This window comes from Polistes fuscatus, unplaced genomic scaffold (assembly GCF_010416935.1).
Source record: "Polistes fuscatus isolate 324 unplaced genomic scaffold, CU_Pfus_HIC Scaffold9, whole genome shotgun sequence".
NCBI lineage: Eukaryota > Metazoa > Arthropoda > Insecta > Hymenoptera > Vespidae > Polistes > Polistes fuscatus.
Genome location: NW_025113173.1, coordinates 5,704,172 through 5,731,467, shown reverse-complemented (window position 1 = coordinate 5,731,467; position 27,296 = coordinate 5,704,172). Strand labels below are relative to the sequence as shown.

At 37.9% G+C, this 27,296-nt stretch overlaps 1 protein-coding gene across 7 annotated transcripts in view; it reads right to left on the bottom strand.

Annotated features, from left to right (window-relative positions):
- LOC122525358 (stress-activated protein kinase JNK) overlaps positions 1–27,296 on the bottom strand; it is a 103,182-nt gene that overhangs the window by 16,440 nt on the left and 59,446 nt on the right. For 6 of the 7 annotated variants that reach the window (XM_043648095.1, XM_043648099.1, XM_043648101.1 and 3 more), the window contains one exon: positions 13,687–13,731. The exons of the other annotated variant lie outside the window; for it this stretch is intronic. The gene's annotated coding sequence lies outside the window, so the exon portion shown is untranslated. The remainder of the gene's footprint in view (positions 1–13,686; positions 13,732–27,296) is intronic. 7 annotated transcript variants of the gene reach the window in all.

Below are 27,296 nucleotides of genomic sequence, written 5' to 3'. Positions count from 1 at the left end.
ACGAATATTACGGACGTATGGTTGAGTAAAAAAAAGACGCACGTTAAAAATTTCTCTCTGGAGATTTTCCAAAGACGATTGCAGTGCAACGAGATGTTGATTGCTCGAGAGGAACATTTTTAGAAGAATAACAAATATTGCACGGGCGCGACGCAAATATTTTCTTATAAGAAAAATATCTTCGATGGTTTGCTAATTGATCAATTCAATACTTACTCTATTCTGGATCTATTTATAAAGTCTTGGAAATCGTGTATGCCATTGCAGAGAGGGGGAGGGGGAGAGAGAATCTCATCTTCCTTTTCCGCCATAAAATATAAAGATAGAGGAATCCAATTTGCGGATAGCACTGAGGAAAATTTAAGCGACGATGATATTTATGGCTCGCGTCGTAATTACGAATGCTGCACTGCTATTCGAGATAACGCTTCCAACGAAGAGACAGACAGAAAGAGAAGCGCATTTGCTATCAATCTATGCGCGTAGCAATACGTAAGGATAAATCGGTTGCGTAGTAGTAGTAGTAGTAGTATTACTAGTAGTGGTGGTTATCGTCAGCCACCGATACGATAACAACGAAGCTTCGATAAATTTTTTCGAGACCCAGGGGGTTGTTTCCTGCTAGATATTTTTCTTTACCGACCTTTTTTTTTCCCCGAGATAAACTAACGCGAGCATAAAACAAACTATTGTTGTCAAAATACAAGTTAATAAAATGGAAAAACAATGGAATCGTAATTGTCAAAGGGTGTTAAATTGTTTTTATTCGAATTCATTCTAGACTGATTTATAGAGTAGTCAAAGAGACAGAGAGAAAGGGAGAAGAATGGTGCAATTAAACGAGTTTCGATTTACGTTTTAGTTTCGAGCCTTTTCAATTTTCGATAGTTACAACGCGCGGACTTTAATAGATTCATTTCCTTTTGAAAAGTTTCGAGAAGATTGCGGGCGACAAGCGCCACTTTTACTTTTAACGATCTAAACTAAAACGTTTGCCGATGCAATTTTTACTCTATACAACTTTTTTAACGAACAGTTAAGATGATATTACCTTTCGTATATTAAACAAATTACATATTGTACTGCGCGATATTAATCGTATGAAAAAACAGAAAAAAAATGTAGGAAGATGATGAAAAGAAGAAGTAGAGAAAAATAAAATGGACAAATCGAAGGCTCGTATAGGAAACGGCAAGTGACCATTTGTTTGGTGAAGAATGGCGACGGTGATCGCATTGTAGGAGAGAATGAGAAAAAGTGAGGGAAAAAACGAGGGAAACGGGGAGGGTGAGGTACACCCTCGGAGCCTGATTTATTCTTAGATTTATCTACCTCAGTTCGCACCTTTGTCACCCTCTTCTCTCTCTCTCTCTTTGTTTTTCTCGTGTCAGGGTTGCGAAGAATTCGTGTACACTTTTTCTTCTCGTTGCACATCACCGATTTCCTTCGCATGCAACAACCTACGGGGGTTTTATCTTTTTTATTTTATTATTACTGCGTTTTTACGAGAAATATAAATTTAGTTTTATGGGGGGAGGGAGGTGGGATGGTAAAACGAAGACGCGCTCCGATCGATTATTTTTATCTTAGTGTTCTGTAATTACTTACGTCAATGATAAATCATTTTCTCGATGCGATAAATCCAAAGTATATATATATGCGCGCGATTTAATGAAAGAAATTCGAATCGAAATCGAATTAGAAATCGATTGAGAGATCGTTTCGAGGCAGGTGCGTTTAAATATTTGCCGTTGGACATGACAATGGAGGAACGCAAATTGGATTTTAAAAAAAAAAGAAAAAGAAAAGAAAGTACGAAAGAAAGAGAAATAGATAGATGCAGCTGATCCTACTGTGTAAATAACGTGGATAGAAGCATACGCCCTAAGTGATAGCCTAAGGTGATAGGAAATAGGAAGGGTGGCTTGTTTGTGATGTCGAACAAAGACTCGATATCCCTCCCGATATCTTTTCGACAGGAGGTCCCTTTCGAACTTTCCTTGCTTATTTGTTCGCTATTGGTGAACCAGGAACGTGACCACCCCCTCTTTACCCTATGTTTCCCTACGCTCTCTTCCAACGTCCAAAAATAAGGGTACGGTTAGACTTTTGGATGCACGCAGGTGCGTTACCTTTTTCAGTGGTGCTCAAATTATTTCGCTATATTTTTATCGTCGTCCATGGGTGTGCGTTTCATATACCAATAACGTTTCACTAGGTAATCATTGATTTAACGATCCTTATATCGGATAAAATCAAGCCCAAGTGGTACTCATTCTTCTTAGACTATATTTTGGTCCTTTGTATGCAGCCAAGACACAACAACGAGAAGAATCTCTCTTCTCGTGGACCGTAGGTTCGATAAGAAGGAAACCGCTACTGGTTTGACGACCCTCGAGAAATCCACTTCCTTCCATCAACCGAGAAAGACTTGGGTTTTCACGAGGTGGGACGTAAAAATGAATATTTTAAGAACGGCACGATGGGCGACGAGCCTTCGGGGCTTTCAAGCTTTTTTTCGTCCTAGCCCGTCCTCTTTTCTTTTTTTCTTTTTTTACTCAATGACGACGACGAGCAAAAGGAGGAGAATGAAGAAAAGTAGAAGGAGGTGGACGCGTTTACGCGCTTGTAATTGTTCCAAAACAAAAAGAAACGAACCGACGAACCCGGCAGACTGTCGTCGAGTCTCTCCTCTTCTTCTCCTCTTCTTCTCCCGCCCAAGGCTAAAAAACCATTTTTTCTTTACTATTTTTCTCAGCAGCATGAAAATCAGTTCTTTAGTTCTCGCTCAAAAATCAATATCAAGTTCGTTCACCTCGAGAGTTTATTTTACGAACGTTCGAATCATTTTTAAGCAACATTTGTTGTTCCGCGATTATCTTCATCTAGGATTTTCTCTAGCGTTTAAAATGAATTCCGGTAGACACAGCGGAGACAATGAATGTTACATCGTTAAAATCAAGGATAGAACGAGAAGAATAAGGGGAATCGTTGAAGATATTTATCCGTTGCCAATGCGAGTTCGTCTGGAAATCCTCTGGCTTTCTGATATATTGGATGTTCTCTCTCTCGATACGGCACACTGCTCGGGCCATTAAACTTAATCGACGGTAGCAAGTAACGATGGTACGCAGCTTTAATCGTCCTCGAGTCGTCATTTTATTTTTCAGACAAACCGAAAGAATATTTTTCAACCTATCCGTCGGACAATTTATACGACTATTCTTCTATCTCTATTCCTTTTGCACCGTTTTTATTTTATTTTTCATAACCAGAAAATATTACAATAAAATCTAGATTTGTTTGTTCTTCTTCTCGTAACTTCAAACGTTTTTTTCCTTTTTCATTTATAAATACAGGGAAAACACAGACTGGGAAATACGTCGTAGGTGGATTTTGCATTAGGGTTCTAAATCTCTCGCAGGAAGAGGCGGAAACGCGTCGTAGTCGAACGGCCCGATATTTATGCAACGTTTCACAGCTTGCAGCTTGATGCATAGTACGCGCACACGCATGAACACACAGACGCAAATACGTTGAATGGATTCGCGATACGAGTCGTAACGTTTATGCTCGTTGCACACAGTTTGTCGTTCCTTGCTGTCTGTCACCTGTCGAAGATACCAAGTGGACTCATCAATAAACATATATATGAACACGTACACGCATTTGGCTCTGCGTATTCGCTTAATTTCGTGGAAATGATTTTCGTCGTTCAATAATATCGATCATTCTCAATAATGTTTTCCGACCTGTCCGAATGAAAAGTTTAAAGTTGGAAAAAAAAGACAAAAAGGAAAAATTAGTCGAATATTTTACGTAAATAAATTTGATCGTTCGGGGGATTGACGTAAAGAAAATATAAATTTCTATACGATACTCGTGTCAATTAGTTGGAAAGTCGATAAAAGATATAAACTTGCTATCGAGAGATATGAAATTTTGGGATCGTCAAAAGTTGACGCGATGTTAGCAGTGCAAAGACACTTTGTTGCCTCAGGATTGTTGACCAACCCATTGACCTACATTCGTAAGCCGTTCATCCGCGGAATTTTTTATTTGCCAAAGTGGAAGGTTGGTAATGCGCATGTCTCTTGCACCCGCTCGAGTACCCGCATGCGTCAAAGGTATTACTGCAGAAATTTAATGATTACGAACTTACAATCTCCCATCCTCGACATAATAAATCACATTTTTCAACAACGAACAATGCTTTCTTTTGTGTAGACATTTTATTGTTCCGTGGAACATAATTTTTGTTTTATACGCGCGCTCGTGTGCTCGCGTCGGAACTTTTCTTTTATTAGATCGTGAAAAGTAGAAAAAGAAAAAGCCAATAGAAAATCCGTAGACCCAATTTGAAAGGGATTATGAGAATCGTAAAATCGTGCGCAAAACGTTTAATACCTTCTTCGCGCACGGTGGAACTTAACGACGAACGAAGATATGAATTTTTATGGGGGACTCGTTAGCACCGGAATAATATCGAACTAACCTGCGAAAAATAAAAGAGAAAAATAATGCGAGTGCAGGCTTTTTACAGATTGTGTTTATTAAGTGGCTTCGATAATAATACTCGACACCCTCCCAACCAATGGGACTATTAAAATGCTAATTTCTTTTATCAGCGAAACGTACCTTAAGATGTCCTTACAATGTCCAGCCTATTCAAACGATCCTTTACAAAGACCCTTTCTTTTCTTCTTTCTTTTATTTCTCTTTCCCTCTCTCCCTCTCAATCCGTATCGATCTCGAACGCCAATTTATTTCCTTGTAGAAATTTAATGGCGATATTTAAAAACAAACGTTCTCCTTCTTGCAAGAAGAATTTTATATCCGCGCTATCGTAAAATCTATCAAATCGAACAGATAAATGTATCGCGATGACTATTCCAATTTTTTTATTATACACTTGCAAAGTTTCTTCCGAATGACCCCCTATAGAAATTTTATGCCGGTCAAATTTAAAAAGAACAATACAACGGTAGAATTTTTCGGCCACGCAAACACGCGCACACACACGCGTATCCTATCAAAGTGAAAATAACATTTTGAAAGAGAATGGAGTTTCACATGTAAATCTAAATTTGGTCTCTTGGTTGAAAAAGAAAAAGAGATTGGAAGTTTCTTGCCTGGAGCAAGGAAAGACGGATTGAATTTTCGATTAGCACGAGAGATGGCTACGTTTATCTCTATCTTCCTATACCTCATCTTTAGCTTTGCACGCTTCAAAGCACTTTTTTCTATCCCCCGCATATGTGTACAAACACACATAAAAGATGTGTAAGATGAACACGCGCGTACGAGTCATCCAAGCCAACCGTGTTCTTTTCACGCGAAGAAGAAACCATCCCAGCGGTTCGTGTTTGCCTCCTTTTCGCGGTTCATACGTGTATGCTCTTGCGTTTGCTCTCATTTAGAATGACTCCGGGGCATAGAGAAGAGAAGAGGGTGGGGGGAGTGGGGGGGAGGAGGACCGAAAGCGTAACGACTCGCGAGTTTCATTCATAGGCACACTCGCTTACTTGTTACCATCCATAAGAACGAAAATGCATAGACCATGGTGGTTGGTGGTACTAGTTCCACGCTAGGAAGCAAAAATGAACGAGAACTCGGGTGGTCTTCTGTGCGAAACGGCGAAATGGAAAAACGAAGAGAAAAGAAATAAAGAAGGATAGATAAAAGAGAGAGAAAGAGAGAGAGAAAAGATTGCAAAGTAGAGGTAGCGATTGTTACCAACACCTGGTGCCAGTTAATTAAGTAAAAGCGTCGTGATGGTAACGAACCAGTCCCACGTTTGGTTTGAATAAATAATGCACTCGATTTCCATTCAACTCGTCCTCCATTTCCTTTTCTCTCTTTTCCTTTCCATTTTTTCCTCTTTTTCACGTATTTTCGTGTTTGCTCGCTGAGAGAGAGAGAAAGAGAGAGAAAGAGAGATGCATTTCGATTGTATGGATTTTTTAATTTATTCAATGCATCTCGATGATACAGATCCAGATCGTATATTTCAATTAGTATTCCTTTTTCTATCGTAATCCGATTAATTTTGTAATATGCGTATAGAAACCGTTGTATATTCAGTTCGATTTATTTATTATTAATATTTTTCTATCGATAAGTCGAATTCAATTGTATTCGTCTCTTCTTTTACGGTCTATCAAATATTTCGTACATCGTGTTATTGAATATCATACAAATCAATAGAAAATAATTGCAACGACCGTAAATCAACGAATGGAAATTTGTCTCGAGCTCGAGATTATGGAAATGGCCGATGATTTAGAGGAGGAGAATGCAGAAAATCTCGTTAGGAGATTCGTTTAACGATTCTCCAACGTAAGGATACTCGAAGAAGAATGCGGAAATATTTCGTAAGATTATCGGAAAGAGTAGCATAAATTGTGCTCGGCTAACGCCCGAGATAACGTTAAGGATGAACCGAGTATAGGAAGAGAGAGAGAGAGAGATAAAAGTAATCCGAGATTTATAAAAGTCAATATTTTGTACGTTCGATATCATCCGGTATGAAAGTATGAATGTAAAATCCGCGAATTTTTACCGGTAGAATTTATTTCCGACTTTCTTTCATCGCAAATCTGATAATATCGAGAATACGTTGAAGCGTTATTTTTAGCACACACTTTGACGTGCAGCCAGGTAGGAGGATAAAACCGATAATAAATAATGTCCAGAATATCACCTAAATGCGATTAGTTTTTCATAGAAATAACTTGTTCAAAAGTTGCATACATCGAAAATTTGGATAATTTATTCCTATCGTAAAAATGAAATGATAATGTTGGGTATCGTTGAACTTTCTTCGAATACATGGGCTCGCGCTTACTTCTATATCATTTTAAATGCAAATTTTATTGATAGGCACGCCGAGGGGTTGAAAAGAAAGGTAGGTAAAAAAAAATAAAAGGTTAGCGTAGTCCGCGTGTTCGAAAAGAGGTTGTTTTCGTTCATCCCTTGTATTTTAGCCTCATCTTTTTCTTTCCCTTTCTCTTACTCTTTCGTAGATTGTAACAACATTGGGTTAACGTAACGAGCAGTAGCAACACTCAGTGGCATCAGCCCTTCCTAGTTCCCTTCCTTTTTCCTTCTCCTTCTTCCTTCTTCTTCTGGTCGGTTTGTAATCGAAAGCCGATACTCGGCAAGTTCTTCCAGAGTGTTGTTACGCGTAGGCGATATTCGTAGAAAGTACGTTAAGTCTCGAGAGGTCAGGCTAGTTCTACTGGTGAGTTAGTCAGGATGTAAAAGAGGGTGCTGCTTCCAAAGAGTACAAGGGGAGAACGAGAATGTAGTGGTAGAGAGGGTTGCAGACTGACGTTGTTAAAACCACCTGCTCGCTTTTAATGCATCTGCAAAACCAACTAAAGAACCGACGTCACCGAATATCGAAATTCGATACTTTCAGAAGGAAAGGGACGAAGACAGTAATGTTGTTCCTAGAGAGAAATGATTTTTTTAAGAACCGACACAATTTTATATTTATCCCATTTCATTTTCAATCGAAAACGAAAAGTAAGTTTGATATATGTATATAGATATGTTTGGTATTATAAAAACGGATAAAGAAATATTACGATGCCCGTGGATAAAAAAGAAAAAAAAAAAAAGAAGTAAAAGAAAATAAAGGATCTGTTCTTCTTATCGTACGCACACATTCGATCAATCGATTTGCATATCGCTTTGGCGACAAATCCAAGCGATTACGTTGAAAACGTAAACGGAGAAAAGTTCCTATAAGCCGACAAGATTCATTTCAACGCTATTTCCAAAAGAAACTGAAACTTTGTCTCCCCCTCAACGAAAATCATATAATTCAGCCGATTTATTTCTCCGGGGAGCATGGGAAAAGGAAACATTTGATTATTTTTGTTTTTTGTTTCTTTTTATCGATGGTCTCTAGCTTGGAGAATCTCCGCGAGATTTAAATTCGTTTTCCTTTCGAGCCAGATTCGTTATATTTAGAAATGTATTTACTATATGTCCGGTATCTTGTACGTTCATCTTTTGCGATTAATTCGCGATTTCGTTAGAATTTCGGGTGTAATAAGTAAACTGCCGGATGGTTAAAGATAATCTTTCGGTACGAGCCCGTGCCAAGTTCGAATTGGCACTTTTCTTATTTCTACGCATTCGAACGTGAAGAATTAGAAACGTATTAGATTCGATACACCTTTGCGTTACAAAATTATCAAATAATCGTTCCTCTTATTTCGTATAATCGATCATTTTTAGATCCTTCCAACGTTCGATTAATTTTCTAAACGATGCAAATCGTAAGTCGATTGTTCGGTAAAAGACGGTAAACGAAACAAATGGAAATGTTGTAGTAGTTGCATTACGACCCGGATACGGCTGGCCTAACCGATCGGTCGTTCCAACTGCAGCTGCCGACACTGCGACGAATGCGGAATTCGCATACCGTTTGGCAGCTACTCGTAAAGAGAACCGAGAGCTTCCTATTTTCCTCCTCCTTCGTCTCCTTTTTCCCAATATGTTGCATTTTTGTTTTACCCTTAACTCTAAATTTTGGTCTCCGATATTAACGTTATTTATTTTGACTATAATAAATAAAGTCATTACAAAAGACTTTTTAATAAACACGATTAAGAATTGAAAGTATCCAAAGTGTAATTATGACGATAGGTAAATAGTACGCCGCGTATTAAGCCAGGGAAGGTAAAGTTTTCTCTTAGCAAGGTATCGGAAGCTCGTCAATATCGGTTTATCGCTTTTAATTTCATTTCCTAACTAGGCTAAACTTCTGTCGCAGGTGTAAACTAATAACGAGTTGAGTGAACCACCACCACTACTACTACTACTACTACTATTCGATGGATAGAAGCTATGAAGTTAGAAAATGATGAGCTGCGACGATCAAAATTAAAATCAAAATCCTCGGATAAACGGTTGCGACGGACTATTTATCGGGAAGGAAGTATTTTCTTCGTAAAAATCGTTATGAGAACCACTGCGATTGAATGTATCAGTGCACGCACAGGACTACGATATGGGAAGGACATTCCGTGGTAGAATTGCTCTCGAGGGAGTCGTCGCCAGATGATGGGAGTCCTCGTACTCTTCTTCTATCTCCAATTCGCGTTTGCGTATGCGTGCACGCGATAGTTTGATATTTACATTTTTTTATAATTTAACGAATATTCCAAAATCGTCGAGGATTAATTTCAAAATAACGGATCATTGTCTTTGAAAGAAATGTCGAAAGAACAAAAAAATGTAAAAATCCGAGACGTCGGTAATTGGCATAGCGGGGAACGTCAAAGCGCGACGTTGGCTCGTCGATCTTCATTCCCTTTCACGATGTCGTCGAGTGTTGTTAGAATAACGATAACGATGAGCTTCTAGAGAAACTCGGAAGTCGACTAGAAAAATCGAGAAGACGAGCTTTGCGTGTTATACGACAAACGCTCGCCAGAAATCGGCAAAGAGAAAGAGAGAGAGAGAGAGTGGTTCTCCTTTGAGTTGAGCCTTTTAAACAGGACCACCCCGCACGCGTTGCTTTGCGATGCCCCTTTGGTTAAATCTATTTAAACCTCGTCACATATAATTCATCTTTTACGAAAGACCTTTCAAATGTTTCTTATTACGGTTCTAATATCTCTTTAAACTCCTTATTTATTACATATTTTTCTATTTCCCTTGTAAGATTTATTTATTTATTTTATACTCCCCTCGTACTTTTCCGATAAAGTCTCCGATAAAGAGAGAGAGTAAAAAAAAAAAGTAAGGAAAGCTCCGAAGGTAGTTTATTGGTTCGTTGAAAGGTAGAATTTTCTTCCGTACACCTGCGCATCCTGTGGGTTTGCGATCGAGCTCTTAACTGCCGACCTACTTTCAAGACGATTTTCAACGGATAGAACGGATTTAGGCGCGATCGTAGCAAACGATTCTCGCGATTTCTGTGAACCGCGGCCAAGAATAGTCGGAAGTATATAATCGGGTCGTTTGTCCGATATGTTTGTCGAACTAAACACGTACGTTCGATTCCGTATAGAAATATTTCCATAGAATGATATATTATTTTCTTCTGATTATCGCATAAACGTGATTTATAAAACGATCTCGTCTCGACGATTCGCGCGTTCATCTTTTTGACATCGACGATACCGTGCAAATGAATTTATAATATTGCGACGATGATGATTTAAAGTTATCGTTTCTAAGGATACTCTGTTTCTTTTTTTTTTCCTCTTCTCTCTTGGTCTACGAATTTTGGCACATTACGAAAAATTCGCGTCCCCGCTGTGTCGAGCAAGCGAGAGTTTTAGTTATTCGAGATTAGTATTCGCATTCCTGAGCAAAGTTACGATTGGTTTGTCACGAATTTGCGAAGACTTATTGTTAGATAAATATCGTATGTTTAGAAACGATACACGTCGTTGCCTTTCCAACATATCAAACATTTAGCGTTAAACGTGACACGAAGTATGTTTCTAGGAAAAATATTTTCTAAGTATTTTCATCGAATTCTCCTAGAGAGGAATTTCGCGTAAATTGTTAAATGTTATCTTCTCTCTTTAAGAAAAGGGACTATAATATTCTCTCTCTTAGCGTAACATAATAAATGAATAATTTCTTAGAACGTCTTTGAATATTCTAGCATGGACGAAAGCGTAATCAGAGTAGGTGGGTGACTTCTGCTTCCGCTTCTTCGTCGTCTATTTAACGAACTTTAACGATGTCCACTTGTTTTAGAAAATAGAGTAGCTGCTTGTTGTCGCGAGAGAATAAAGATCGTAACAGTCGACGAAGAGAGTAAGAAAAAGATTGTTCAAAAAATTCTGAAAAAAAAGAAAAAAGGAAGAAAGAGAAAGAGCTAATTTCGCTCTCGGAGTTTAAACTTTAGCAGAGAACAGGATACACAGAGTACATCGTGTTTAAGCGTGTTCTACGATCCGTTTCGCTACATAAATCTAACATGTGCCGTAGTCAAAGCTGTCTACGGAAAAATCCTTCCCTTCTCGTTCTCTCATGCAAATTGTATCTTAAGTTTAACGATAAAATATTAGCGAGCCCGTGCTAACGAGCAAAATCAAGAAATAATTCTTAATTATTGGCTTGGCAACTAAGTGCACTCGTGGTTACTTTACCCGAGTATGGTAAAGTCCAAAAAAATCCGTACTCGCTCAGTTGCCAACCCAATAGATGCGATGAAATTTATTTCACGCAATACTTGAGAGAATTGTAATTACGCGAACGATACTACCAAAGTTGATTGTTCATTTCGCTAGCAATTTCATCGGGATTTGCATTTCTCGGGAACGCCGGGGTATTAATTCGATTAGCGTTTGAATAAAAAAGCAAGTCATACGTTTCGGGATTAGCGAGATGAATTTTCCTCGATTCGGTAGAATTCGTTCTCATTTAAGAATTACAAAATTGCGGAGAGGAAAAGAGGAAATAAAAATAAGTTCCTTTTGAAATTGGTCGTAGGAAAAGCATAGAAACGACTCACGGTACTTGAATGAGTTCTTTGTTATGCGCGCGTGTGTATCTCCAGGAGAGAGAAACGCGTGGGTGTAAGTTGGAAGGAAATAAAGCAACGGGAAAACAAACAAGAAGGTAAGTAGTTACCGAGAGGAAGAAACGAGGAAGGAAAGCAACGACGCGTGCCACGCGTCGTGTGCGTTCGTTCGCGGGTCTCTCCGTTTCATCGTGAGAGAGGAAGAGAGACGTTGTTTCTTCTCTCGAGCGTGCAGTCGAGTAACAAACTAAATAGCGCGATAGAAAAAGGGATCGACAAAAGCACCAAGAGACATCGCGTCTTGGGAAAGAAGATGAATGAGAGACCAGAGAGGAGTATCGGACTAATTGCAATTATCTCCCAATTGCAACATTTCCAAACAAATAAAAATAATTTAAATACCAGAGAGAGAGAGAGAGATAGAAATAAATGGTGATATAATATTCTCGAGTTTATTAAAGAATGAAATATAATAGAAAGAAAAGGAGATAAAGAGAGAATGGAATGTTTAATTTTATTTTGGAATGAGAAGGAGAGAAAAGAAGAGAGATAGAAATAAATCGTACGAATTATGAAAATAATATATCGAAGAGAATGCGAGACGAGGAAAGAAAGAAAGAAGGAAAGAAAGAAAGAAAGAGAGAAATGGAATGAAAATATTTGAAAATAATTGATGAATGAAATATTAAAGATAGACAGATGGATAAATAGTAAAAAGAATGCACTTCCTTGTGAAGAGAAGTGCAACGATGCAGTCGCATCAAAGTGACCGTGCCGGCATCGCATCGGCTGGTCGTTTCTCAGAATGCTTTACGGGCAGGCACGAGGAGGAGACCGGCCACTTCATCTGCTGGATTTAGAATGAATTATCGAGGTATTAACGTAACGTAGCGCGCGTGGATAATGTGTTTCCCGACGATATACGAGATATCGCGTCCAGCTTTTCTCTCTTTCTCGCTCGGAGCAAGGGACCTTTCTGGTTGCTAGTCATTAAGATTTCTGCGAGTAAGATCGCGGTCAAAGAAATCGCTCGACAACGACTCTCTCGAATGTGAGAGAGAAAGAGAGACAGAAGGATTGAAATAAAGGTAGTTTCTCACTCGGCGTGTCTCTTCCGACCTCGAGTCTCATCGGCACGTTCTAGCTTTTCGAGCAAAAAGTGTCTTTAGTAGGGATCCGGTTCCTAATTTGTGAGAGACTCGGTTGATGAAAACTCGAGACGAAATTACGAGGACTTAGGCTAAAAGAGAGAGAGAGAGAGAGAGAGAGGATAGGCTTTTCCTATCGAAATGTCATGCTAAACGGAGTAGTTATAATTAGGATGGTGGATCCTAGTTTTAGTCTTTGGTTACGTATAATGTATCGTAAATTAATCGTATCTTATTTATAGACGCGTCCGACCAGTATTGCCAATTACTACTCGACTACTTCGTTAAACGAATGATTTTCTAATGACTCGTATTATTATTTGCAGATGAAATTTTTATCGGAGAGAAAAAAGAAAAAGTATTTTTGCTTGAAAGTGATAAATTTTTGTGTCAAAGAAAAGAAGAAAGAAAAAAGGGAGAGAAAGATGGATGCGCTGATAGTCAGGTGAAAATCACGTGGAAGGTAAAAAAACAAAGAGGAAGACGAAGACAAAGACTCGGGTGGAAAGATTTATCGGCACGATCGAGAAATCCGGAGCGTTGTCCGCCGAGAGATAAGGATGGGGACGGGGCCTCTCGAGTTTGGCTTAAAAGAAAAGTGCAAGCTCGATGTCGCGTCTCGATTCACGAAGGCTCGACTATCATAAATCGATTATACGCTCTTTGCCTTTCATCCTTCCCACGCCTCTTCCTCCTCCTCTTCTTCTTCCTCCTTGTCTTTCATTCTTTTTTTATGCGCGAGCTTAAGGCGAAGATGTGTGTTTGCTCGAGAAAAATACGCTCGAGAGCCGTCTACTCGACGCCTTTTTCTTCTTTCCTTCTATCTCTACATTTTTGTCCCCCTCGTCTCTTTGTTACTCCGATACACACGTAAAAACACAGACGATAAGAAAACAATGTCGTCTCGAAAGCTTTCCAGCAAACACATATCGATAATGCGATAGATTTTAAACGTTGGACGTTAAGCAACTGAACTATTTTCTGGAGAAGAATTTGGATTGGAACATAAAGCTTTGAAATACTTTTTTGCTTACTGACCGAAACGATCGTTGCTGTCCGTTCTTCTAATCGTGCCCGTGACACCTGTAACAAAGAAAAATTCGACAATTTTATTGGTAGAAATAAATTGCAACAACGAGAGGTAAGATTACAAATAGAATTTAGTCGGATCGATAAAGGTTAGAGAGGAAAGGTGACGAAAAGGCATGAGAACCCCTGTAAGGTGAGCAGCGGAGAAACGTACTTTAAGCACGGTAGTTCCCCTGGGTGCTCGAGATTTGCGTCGACTAATCTGCGTGAAGAGAACGTAACGCATAGCTTTAGCCGCAAAGCCTAACCTCTACCTTAGTTTCTCGTCCTTCGCAGAGCCCCTTTTTGACAACGACACGTCAAAACACTTCGTTCGTTCTCGAGGGAGGATATGACAGTCGTATACAAGGAGAAATATACTTCCCCCGATCAACCCCCTACCAATAGCGCCTTCAATGCCTTTGAGTATTCGAAGGTACCTATGCTCACCTTTGAGGAATACCAATATAACACTTATTTGCATCGCTAATTCTATTAGAAACTTCATTTCTATTAAAAGTTAATTCTAAGCGTGCGTGACGAAGCGTTTCATTTTTAAATTAGAATATTTACGACCTATGTTATATATCTGCGTAACGTTTAATTAACTTTTCCCTTTTACATTTTTATCTTTCAATTGATCTCTCTCAGTTTATTATTCATTAAATAAACGGGGTGAAAACTATGAAAGACGACGTTTAGAAAACGTTTCTATACCAGGTGTATTCTATTTTTAGTTTCGCCAATTGTTAAGAACGAGTCGAGTTTAAAACTGATAACAAAATAAAATATAAGAGTAAGAAAGAGAGAGAGAGAGTTTAATGAACAAGATAACAAAGTAGTTTTACTCGTCGACGATCCGGCAAAGCGGAATACGAATCTCAAATTTTCCAGCCGACGAAGCGCAGCCAAGTTGAACAGGGGGTTGGGGGTTGGGTGGCGATGAAGGGTGCTTCTACGACGACAATGACGACCAGGACGAAGAGGACGAAGAGGACGACGTCCATTCTCGAGGGAGAAAAGCGTCGTCTAAGTTACTCGCGTCGATGCTCTTCCTGCTTACGTAAAATTATTACACCCAACCGCACCAAGAAGTATCTTCTAACCCACGTTTTAAGGGTTGATAGCGGTCGTTGCGAGCATCTCCGAGGAAAAAAAAGGAAAAAACAAAATTAAATGCTATTTTCCTATTCAAAGTAATCTTCCTTCCAAGATAAAAATTAATTTTGCATTATTCATCGTCCGAACCGTTGAATTTTCTAAAGAAAATAATTAATCGACGGTTTAGTTTGAAATTACGTAGTCGAGAATTGATGAGATTATTCGAGCTGTCTCTCTTATTGGGAAAAATTTGATTGGAGAAAAAAAATGTTAAAATTGTTAATCGTTCGTTGACACCGATTCTCTTGGAAGTTACGATAATAACGACGAAATGTAATTGACTTTCTCTAAACTTTATCGATTTTACCATTGTCTAGCATGACAAATACATATATATATAAATATATATTATATATATATGTATAGATAGAATACGTATGTACATAGTTCGAGTAGAATGTCCGCGCTCTTCCATTGGCCATTGTATCGATCCTTCTTGTTAGCCAACACAACCGCTAATTTCTCCTCGACTCTTATGTTAACTTCGATGTCGGAGTTCGTTAAACGATATCGGCGATCTTTTTTCTTGTAAAAATAATAAAAAGAGAATATCTGACCGAGATGGTGGAAAAAATTCGGTCGCGTTAAGCGCGAGAAATGTCATCTTTATCGTCGGTGCATATTTATAAAGATACTTGTAGGCGATTTCCACTTTGACCTCTTTCCTTTTTTCCTTGTGATCATTGCCAGACCGCGATTGTTCTTCCGACAAAAGATCGCATTGTTTACAGATTAGTAACCTTCGTCGCGCCGACGACACATCTTTTTTTGCGGATTCAGCTGCGCGTCTTTTTCTCGGTGCATCGACCGAGCAAAAGAGAAAGAAACAAGGAAAGAAAGAAAGAAAGAAAGAGATAGACTTTCCGAGGAATAACGAGCATTAAAAAGTGCTGCGTCGTGAATGTTTATCTCGAGATAAGCGGCTCGTACGCAGGAAGTTTCGTGAATTTCTATTGCGAACGGCCATTAACGGAGGATCCGTTCGTTTAAGCAGAAAAAGTCGCGAGAATGTATTATTTTATATTAGGTTCAAGCAAAAGTTCGTGCTTTTATTGTATTGTTTCAGGTACTGTCATTTTTTGAAGTCGATAAAATTTATTAACCCACGAACTTTTGCTTCACCCTAATATTTTATACTCGTTCGGACAATTATCGTTTCTCGGATTTTAAAATTATGCTATCGGCAAAAAATATTAGTTTCCCCCTTCCCCGAACAAAACAAACCACCACGCAAATAGACGAATGAAATTTAGGCGAGAAGGAAATACTAGACGACACTTGTACGCGAGTGCATAGGCGTTAGAACATAAATTAAATTGCTTGTCTCGACCTTCGTCGTTTTTTTTCTTTCTAGGACGACGACAACGACGACGACGACGACGACGAAGAGACAGCAGACAACTACACGACTACGAAGTTACACGTCGCCAAAACATGGCGTGTGCGCGTGTGCGCGCGCGCGCTCGTGCACTTCATCGTCCTGCCAGTCGAATACGACGTTTTACGAGTGCAAATAAATGCACACGCACGATACGATGCGGAGGAGGGATTTAGCTCTATAAGCCACGCTTGAATTAAATTATTTTCAGAGAACCGATGCTTAACACGCTCGCCACGTCGTTCGAATGGTAATAAACTTGAAGTATGAATCGACCTCGAATATTCCCCACGACTGTTCCTTTAACGACGACATTCAAATCTCAAAACGAAAATCATTTTTTTCCTCGAAACCGAAATACGCGGCTGGCTTTCTTTTATTTTGGTTATACTCTCTTATATAATCTAAAATAAATCAATGCAACATTTTTTTAACTCATTTCGTTAAATATCCGACGTACTCCTATACATTTCATTACATTCGATTGATTCGTTAATAATAAATTCATTGTAGATATAATAATATATCAATATTTATAATGTATAGAAATATCGCGAAATGTGTTCATTTATTTAGCGATTTAATCCTATCGAATTTCCAGCATAATCTACATAGGGAAAACTGCAACACATATGCGTTTATACGAGGTACAATAAAATTCGGAATAACATCGAAAAATAAAGGAGAAGCTCGATGACGATATTTGCTAGAACCGTTCGACCGAAGGTACATCAATTTTGTGGTTGTATTAACGTGCTGATACGCGAGACGTCTACGTCCATGTTGGTGATCACCCGCGTGCAATTTAAATATATATATATATACCCACATAACATAGGACATGCGTGTAACGCGTAGCATGGTCGTCTTTGTCGTCGTTTCAACGCGTTTACGTATACGAGCATCGTGGGGATAATACTACGCGCATGCTCTTAACGAGAACAGGGGCAACGCGTGCGTGGGTTCCACCCTTCGATTGCTATACCATGAAGGAGGGTGCGACCGGTTCACCCCACTGTATTAACCTACCGAGGTGAGAGGGTGAAACGGTAGAACGATACCTCGTGTTGGCAAGTAGGCCAATACCTTCTCTTCTTTTATTTACTTATCTTTTCTTCATCGCGAAGAAAAACGTTGGAAAATTCGATAAAGTATAATAATTCATTCGACGAGTCGTTGTATGTTTCCATGTAAGAGATCGCGTACTACGCGTACCACCACCACAATCACCACCAAACCTATGGCAAAAAGCGTTCGCGAAGGAAACACGTGTTTCGCATGTAACAGAAGGACTCCAATGTTTTTGCTTCTCGTCGTACGAGATTTGGGCTGTGCCATAAAAACTCGCGCACGTTGTTTTTTTCTTCCCTCCCTTCCCTCCGAGTCTAATCAGATTTCTCTTTCTTCGAGCAAACTATTGTGCATGCGAGATAATCGAGACGATCGCGTTGCAATAACGGACAACGGATAATTTATAAATTAAATAGATTTATAATGTATATACTTTTTTTCTTTTCGGGTTAACGCGAGACCTCGGGAATATAAATTTTCGTAATATAAATCCATTTACTTTGTAAGACTACCATCTTCTAAAACGTAATGAACGTTCACGAGTGTGTTAAGGAAAAGAAAAAAATCTAAAAATCAAAAAAGGAAGATAATATAATCTGCGTTGCATAGTTTACCGACTAATAATGTCAGTCAGCACGGTAGGCATCCATTAAAAAGTTATTACTTTCTACCTGACTCCAAACTTTTCATAAATCATAGCATCTCATCAAATTCTCTGAACAGGCATAGTAATGAGAATGCAAATTAGTAGTAACTCTCTTTTTTCTCTTTCTTCTTCTTCTTCTCTTTTCTACTTCTAAGAAGTTACCAACGATCCTTTCTCTCTTTTCCTATTTATCATGTTCAAACTCGAAGTCATTAAGAATATACTTTAGTCTACAACATCGACAATCGCGAGTTGTCGATCATGCGAGGAACGAATAACCGAGTATTCTACCGTGAAAGATTCCTCAAATTATTCGCTTGGTATTTTTTGAACGACCGAGAAAATGTATATTTTAATATTTCCAATGAATAGAAACAGTTGATTTTCATTTGGTATTGTCTTGGCGAGGAAATTATCTAAAATGAAATCGTATCGTGAAAAGATAGTCATCGAAAAGGTCTTTCCAATTTGGCGCTTGGGAAATAAATGTTGCAAAGGAAAGGAAGAAGAGCAAATGGACGTCTTCCAGAAAAGAAGGAAGTGAAAATAAGAGGGAGAAAAAGGAAGTGAAAAAGAGTAAAGGAGAGTGAGAGTCCTTTGCTATCTTGTATTTAGGATGTTCGATATATATATATCATATAATATAGATATATATATACCTCAGTGAATTGGACCGATCGTAAAGCCGACTTATGCATCTTTACGGTGGACGTAAAAGCGGATTAAATAGGAGAGAGTATATTCCAGAACATAAGACTCCTCGAGTTCTCATGATGAACCGAACAAATACTTCATTCAATTAATTCCAATCAGAAAATTAGTTCAACGATGCTTCCAAAGACCATTGTGTTAATCGATTGACAAACATTTTTCTTTTCTTTTCTTTCAACGCATTCTACAAATATTCATTAAAATAATCGCGAATACGAAAAGAAATTATATCGAATATCACACGAGAAGTTATATCTCAAAGTAATATTTCTCGCGAGATCGTGTTAAAATATAAAATATAAAACTTTATGAGAATAATTTAGAATATAATTAGAAAGAAATTCTCTATGAATATTAGCTCGAATAAAAGTTACAATCTTCTTCGCGGAAGTTCATATTCATTGCATCCCTGTAGTTCTTGGTAGTCACTTTGGGATAGAAAAGGAAGAAAAAGGAAAAGAGCAACGCGGAAGTTTTTTTTCCTGTAAGAAAAGAAAGGGAAATGGTAGCGACATAAACTCGATAAAAAAAAAAAAAAAAAAAAAAAAGAAAAAACGAGTGAATGGCCGTGCGTGCGATCCCTCGGAAATTATCTTGGTACTTTTTTTCCCTCGTGGAAGAGGGTGGAATATCTTTCTGGGATACATCCTGGAAGATCGTTCGGGGAATCTCGAATTAGACGTATTCCACTTCCGTGTAGGGTAAAACGCTTGGCTGGAGGGGTAGGAAGTTCTGTTTTACCGACTGAACTTCACCCTTAAATGATATTTTCAAATAAATTATTGTTTTTTCATTGAATTATGTTACGCGTTAGGTTAAATCATTAAACTCTCGCATATGCATATATTTTCGAAATGATTTGAAGTTTCGTGCGTTCGTTTAAATTATTATCGATAAAAGATAAGATATTTCACGAATAAATCTGGATCGTTCGTTTTGTTAAAAGGGCCGATAGTATCGCCCTTTGTTCGAAGAGACACTACGTAAAGTCCCCTAAAAATATTATTAAAGAGAAAGAGAAAGAGAGAGAGAGAGAGAGAAAGTATAAATTGAGATTTGCGTGGAGAGGTTTTCTGAACGGTCGGTGGCATCTCTCGGTTCGACAAGAAGATTTCTTGCTAGGGGTAAATAACTCGTAGCGATAAGAGAACCAACCCGTCGTAAATTTTCCCTGACAAAGGAACGAGGTATTTTCTCTTTCTCTCGCTCGGTCTATTTTTTTAGGACACGCCTTTGGTGGTACGCAGAAGCGGTAGGAGTAATGAGAAGCAGATAAGGACTACCGCAACTAACGCGACTTTCGATCTCGATTATTCACGAATACTAAACATCTTGACACTTGACGAGAACAAATGTTGCGGAATATGAATGAGAAGGAAACGTTTTCTCTTCTTCGTTCGATTCGTAATTCAGTCAAATTTTTCATTAACATGAAAAACAAGAAAGAAAGTAAATAATATTTTAAAACGGAAAAATATCGGAAAAGTTGAAGATAAGAAAAGAATCCAATTTTTTATAGGACGAATAACGTTGCTATCCTTTGGAATAGCAAGCCCTTCGATGCAAGCAAGACTCATAAATTCAAGAAAATGTATCTGCGAAGGAAAGCTTCTAAGAACAAAACCTATTCTGAATTGTACGATTTGTCGAACCACGATCCTGTCAAGCGCGTTCTCTCTTGGAAACAGAAACGAAGGTGTAGAAACTCGAATGGCTGAATATCGATTTGTTGAATTCCGAAAAGAACATAAGGGAAAGAAATAAAATAGATGAAACGAGATTGATGGAGCTCGAGTCGCTGTGAAATTGCATTAAAAATCCTACATCGTTTTACATTTTTGATGATGTTTAATGGAGTTAAAAAATTACGTCAGTTCTACCTGGAATTAACCGATGGCGAGAGATCGCAAATTTCATGAGACATTGAACGAATTACTAAAACCTATTTTTATATTCTTCGTATCACAAAAAAAAGGAAAAGAATCAATCGAAAGTTCGATGAATTTAGATAAATCAGGCATTGACATTGTATCGTGGTCAGGACGGCTATTATAATCGTAAAGTAAGCATTCTAAATTTAACAAAGTCTGTCGATAATCGATAAAGTAGCCGCTTCTCGAACATCGAGGGGCCCTTTCTCTCTTCTATACATACACATACAAGAATCATACATATTGTATAATAATATTCGATGGTATAAGAGTTTGGGTGAAGGAAGAAGAAGCAGAAAAAGAAGAGTGAATTTAAAGCACGGAAATTTCTCGGAAAAATCGTCCCGATAAACGTATAGCGAAGGAGAAAAACGATTTTGGTAGAAAGGGTCAGCGATTTATGGCTATCCATCGAAGCCGAGTGTTATGGCGGTAGGAAGGACTCCATAGATATCTGCTATCCTACGTTTTCCTTTTTCCCCCGTCCCTTCTCCCGTGTCCTCTTCACCATTTTCTCTATCACTTTCTTCCTTTTTTCTTGTTCCTATATAGAAGCTTTCCGGCACTCTTTACGACTGAATTTGACGACGAGACGCTGAAATTCATCGCGATCGTTTGCACGAATGGGGACCACCATCTTACCTAAACTCTTATCTTCCTTCGTGGAAGGGAAGGGAAGGGAAGGCGCGTCCTATGCCCTGTACGGTGCGCGAACCATTAACGGGTAAATAATACAAATATTAACGAGTGCCTAAGATTCGTTATTTTCATTTTAAATAAAGATACGGGTAACCTTCTCCTACAATACGGTTTCGGTGTAACAGGATTCATAAATTGGGATTATCTGTATCGCAATGAATTATACAAAATAATACGTTGGATGTACTATGAATGGATCCGAATTTAATTTTGTTCGAGTAAAAATAATCGTAGAGATGTTGCCGTCTCTCTCGTTTTGTTATCTCCCTTCGTATTTTCTCTGGGGGAGAAAAAAAAAAAGAAAAAAAAGCGTATAGCACTTACCTCTCGCGTACTATTACGCAAGGAAATTAAGAGAAGGGTCCGACGTAAAAAAGGCGGTCGCCTCGGCGCCTACGTGATTCGAATATAACGCGAGAAAATACTACTACGACGACGACGACGACGACTACTAGTCCGAGGAGTTTCTCGCTCTAAAAAAGGCGACATCTTTTTTACTTCTCTCCTGGATCTGTGCAAGCAAGAGGACGCATCTGCCTCGGCGATTCGTAATCGTGCTCGCAACCAGATGGAAATGTCGCGACTCGAAAAAACCTGAGAGACGGGAACAAATTAACGAGACACGAACGAGAGACGAACGAGTGACGAGTGATAGAAACAAAGACAAAGAGAGAGAGAGAGAGACATATGTTTTACATTTATACATTTTTCATGAAAACAAACAACAAATACAAATAGAAATCAATAATATTTTACGCGACGCGCTAACTGTCTTCTTCTTCTTCTTGTATAAAAGAAAGAAAGAATAAATAAAAAAGTGTAGTTGCACGGTTCGAAAATAACTCGGTAAGCCAGCATATATAATCTAGTTGATTTTTTGTTCTCGGGACACAACGTTTTAAAAGATTCGACGTTTATGCGTGTTTACGTTCGCAAGAACGAAACCGGTAATAGTATCTATACGAGGAGAGAGAGAGGGAAAGACACGGAAGAGTGTAAAATAAAATGGACCTCCTCTGCAGTGTTATGGCTTACGATTATGTTACCTCGTCGAAAGGCATTATCCCAAGTAAACTTTCCTCTTTCTACCTTTCTCTTTTTGGACAGCAAGTTTCAGGAGCAGCTTGGCATTTACGAAGGATAATGCCAACTATGAAATATCTGCCACGTTCAAATTTATCCACGTGTAGTCTGTAAAATTTATGTACGAGCATGAAAACTCTTTCCAAATCCTTCGGCGTTTTTTATTTCTCTCTTCAAATCATTAATTCATTGGAATATAAATATTTCTTTCTCTTAATTATCGGTCGAAATAAAAAAAAAGAAGAAAAATAAAGAACGACGATATTTTACAACAAATAATAGGATAAGGAAAGAATTGGTAACGAGATTAACGCGGCTCGTAACATTTTCCACGAGATCGAAAGAATTCTCTCGAAAAGGAGATCCGAAGTACCGATAAACCCACTAAGGTCAAAGAGCTTAATGAACCATCCTCTACTAGTGATCGTGATCGAACTATCAAAATGTTCTCTTTCTCTTCTCTACGTCTTACAATTTACGAAAGAGAAAACGTAGTTTATTCTGTTACAAATATTACGAAAAATCGAACGAACGAAATCGAACTGTAACGAGTTGGCCTTCGAAACTTCCTACGAAAAATAGAATCAACAAAATGTCATGAATAACAAATATAAAACGTTTAAATAAATAAAAACGTTCAAACGAGTTTTTGCTGATTTTTCTTTTAGCGAGTTCGAGACTCGTGAGTATTATTCAAACTTGGCGCAACGCGACTCGCTTCTTCTTTCATTTTTCCCTTTTGCGTTGAAATATCTTCCGTCTAGAAGTCTAGAAGACGAAGAAAAATGAAAGAGAGAGAGAGAGAGAGAGAGAAGGAGACAAAAAGTTTCAAGCGGCTATCGAGACTTCCCCCGATTCCCTTGAAAGTTTTCAATGAAATACGCGAAACTTTTTCGTTTGATTGAGTTTTATCATTTTCTTTCGCTGTTAATTAGGAAACTGTACGAATTCATTTCTAAATACGTAACCAAGTAAGTTTACGAAATGTTTACATTCGTTCGAAATAAATTAATAAAATAACACTTACGAATATACAATTTTTATTCGAATAAAATTTCTCAGAATTCAATGATAGAGAAAAACAATTTCTAATTCGAAAGAAACATGGGAAAATATATGGGAGAGTGTCTGATTATCGAATAACGCGACAAAATTGAATGGAATGGTAAGAATCTCGTAAAAGACACTAGTTTGTGATCTTTAAGGACTTTTAAGAGGGAGAAAAAGAAAAAAAGCACGCGAAGTGCTACCCAAAATTGTCTTTTTACGAGCCTTGAATCCAGGCCAACGAGATTTTAGGCGAGCAGTTAAACCGATCATTCTATGATCGCGTTTAAACTTACCTTCGCGCGCATGCACATAAACGCACACACACATAAATGCACTCTTTCTTTTGCCTTCTTTGAACGTCTATGCATGTTCAAACGTAATCGTCTTCGAGGAATCGTTTACGGATTGTTCGAAGAAAATGTATTTAACGATCTTGCAAAATCTATTTGTACGATTTACATCGACAAACAACTTTAACAACTTTATTTTGACTATATATAATTGTAATAGATAATTTTTCTACGAAAGAAATTTTGTTTACGAAAGAAAACTAGAAATGCGAAGAAGCACCCGGTCCGTTCTATCAAAGTACCTTTCGGAAAAGTGCTTTCTCCCTTTTCCTCGAGGTTATATTAAATTTTAATATTCGCGCAATGTTGCAGCAAATAGCAACGAATTTTTCTATAACAACTATGCTTCTCCGTTGACTTTTTTCACGGCAATAACTTACATTTTTCTATATATATATATATATATTTGTCGAGAAATGCAATAGTTTGATAAATTGAATTCAAACGTTTCGTCTCATTCAGATTTTTGTGTAACGCAAAGAAAAATAAAGAAGAAGAAGAAGAAGAAGAAGAGGGTAAAGGAAATGTAAAAGAGATGAGAATAGAAGAAACTCGGGTTCTTCTAGAGAGAGAAACGAGAATGAGAGCCAAGAACGGCGCCAAGGATATTTATACCTTTGGCGACCTTTGACGGCCACTAAGACGAGAACGGCGACGCTCAATGAAAATCTCTCTCGTGCCGTCACTCCGAAGAAAGTGAGAAAGAGAATGAGACTGACTGAGATATATCCGGAGAACGAATCCCCAAACTTGCTCGATCAATGTCTTTCGTTACGTTCGACCGATAGCTTCTTCTTTATAATCCAATTCTATCGAGAAATTCGATAAAATGTCGGATTTCATACTTTCCCTGTACAACATATATATTCGTATACCGTCTGACAAATAATACTTCTTTGATTTTTCCCTCTCTTTTTTCTTTCCCCCGTAATAATGGTGGCAAATATTCGTAAGACAAAACGCGCTAATAAATTTTGGAGAAAGCACGATTCGAGGCCGGAGAGGATACCCATTTTCCATCTTCTTAAGGGTAAATGCTGCGTCGTTAAGGGCTAACGAGGGAAAGATGGCGACTCCTCTGAAACGAGATTGCGTGCTTCGTTGGCAAAAGTCTTGCTAGTGCTTAATTGAAACTGCCGACTAAGCGAAAGCCTTTGCTTTCGACAAGCGTGACTTCGACCACGCACGACTTCCGTTATTTTATCTTTTTAAGTACCACTCGAGAGGGGGCGACGATCTATCTTAAGAAATCCAGAAGATACCTTCGTACCGAAGTAACGACGAATTTTATTTTAATTCAAAATTACGAATTGTTTGTAAAAAAGAAAAAAAAAGTAGACAGAAAAAGAAGTTTTTTTTTTCTCCAAGACGAGTTTATTTCGAGGAAGACGATTGAATTCTCGGGTAGAGTAATCTGTAAGAAAAGTTTGACCATAACGTGGAAGGTAATACAAGTGGAAGCTTCAAAAGTTTATCGACGCTTTATGAAACCTTTGTCTATAGATCGTCGGTAGAAGCTTATGAAAGACGAGCTTTTCTTAGCATTTAAACAGCTTCCCTCGTGTGTGCGCGTACTCGATCGAGCACGTCCGTGAAACGAGCTACCTTTAACTATTTATTAACATAATACAGGGGTTAATGAACTTTTACAAAATTACCCCACCTCTTCCTCATAGTTTGTTTCAAAAATATCGTTTACTTAGCTCGCATTATTTTGCAATTTAGCGAAAAATTTGTCATAAATTATTAAAAATACGTTTGAACAAAGTTTCAACTCGAGAACGTTCCTTTTTTTTTTTGCGTATTTCTCCCTTGTTCCACCCACGTTTGGTACGCCTCATAAATTGTGGACATTTTCCGCTTGGAAAAGGCGAGCGTAGGTTTGCGTACGTATGCACGTAATATGCGTGTACATAGAAGAATTGAAGCGTTCCACAAATGGAATTATCTTTCGTCGACGGCAACATCCTGGACTTGGTATTCCCTGTCTCGAGCAATCTGCTGGAAACTATCGCTATCGATCATATCGATAAAAACAACTATTCTTCTTTTCATTGTTGTTCGACATTTTTAATAATAGACAAATAAATAAAATGGTTGCACTGATATTAAACTATTCCGTTCCTACAAAACGCTTCGGTTAAAAATATTTAGCACTCGAAGGGTTAAATGGCGAGGAGAAACAAAAAAGAAAAAAGAACAACAAAATTTGCGAGAAATTTGTCGGCACACTGACCTATATAATTTCTTGGAAATGACTCGAGCGCTCGAGGTAAATATAAAAGAAAAAGAAAAAGAAAAAGAAAAAAAAAGAAGTCGCTCGGTTCGTCGACACCAGGCTTGCCATATAAGGAACGAGCCTTATATGGTGATACGCTCACCTACATTTATTCCTGGAAACGTACAGCGTTACTAAAAGAAGTATATCATAATAATGACAAGAAAAAAAAGACAAGAAAACGAACGAAATCCTTAGGATAGTTCCGCTTTAACGAATGAAATAAACGAAAGGATATGACAATGCTTCGAACTATCCGCTTTAAAAGAATTAATATTACGCGAAAAAGCGCTTATAACAATTTTTATTTTATTTTAATACGTTTGTTTTTTAATCGATTTAAATATTATTAACGCGAAGTTTATTATTATTATTATTATTATTATTATTATTATTATTATTACTATTATTATAAAATGATGACTCTCTTTTATACGAAGAACAAAACTCTCTAATTTAAATATATTTCAAATATAGATATTATTATATTTTATATGGAAATTCGTAAATAATATTATTACCAACTAAAACAGTTCACATTATCGTCGAGTTCGAACCAACAAATTTCGAAAATTTGTTTTTGAATTATTCGTCGATTTTTCATTTTGTTGAAATAGGAAAAAGATCGGATCTATTGTTAGTTGAAAAGGGCAAATTCGAGGATGCGGCATATAGTCGAGCAAAAACGGAAGAAAGAAAGAGAAGAAGAAGAAGAAGAAGTCGAAGAGTAGAACGAATTTAAAAGTAAGGTCGAGAGAAGCTGGTGACCTTAATTTTCGATAGGAAAAGCTAGCCGAGGATCGAGAAAAAAGAAGCGGAATTATCCTTCGGGAGCTTTTCTTCCTTCTCTACGATTTCAAAGAAGCTTTCTCGATGCTAGTCAAAAGAGAAATGTTTTACAACGGAAAATACGTTTCCATTTATCTCCGTCCCTCCCATCCTTCCCTCCTCTTCCCCTACATTTCGTTCTATCTTATCTCTTCTTCTTTTCTATGCATCTTCAATGATGCATTACCTATCTCGGTCAATTTTTTAACAACAAAATGTCAAATAATCGAATAATAGTTTTAATATATATCAAATGTTTTGCGGTTACTCGTAGGGAAGAAACAAAATCAAGCTCCTTTTAAAAATTCAATCTAAAGAAAAGTAATAGTTCATTTGAGGTATAATAAAGTTTCGATAAAAATAGTTTGAGTACGGAGGTGGCTCGCGTTCCTCG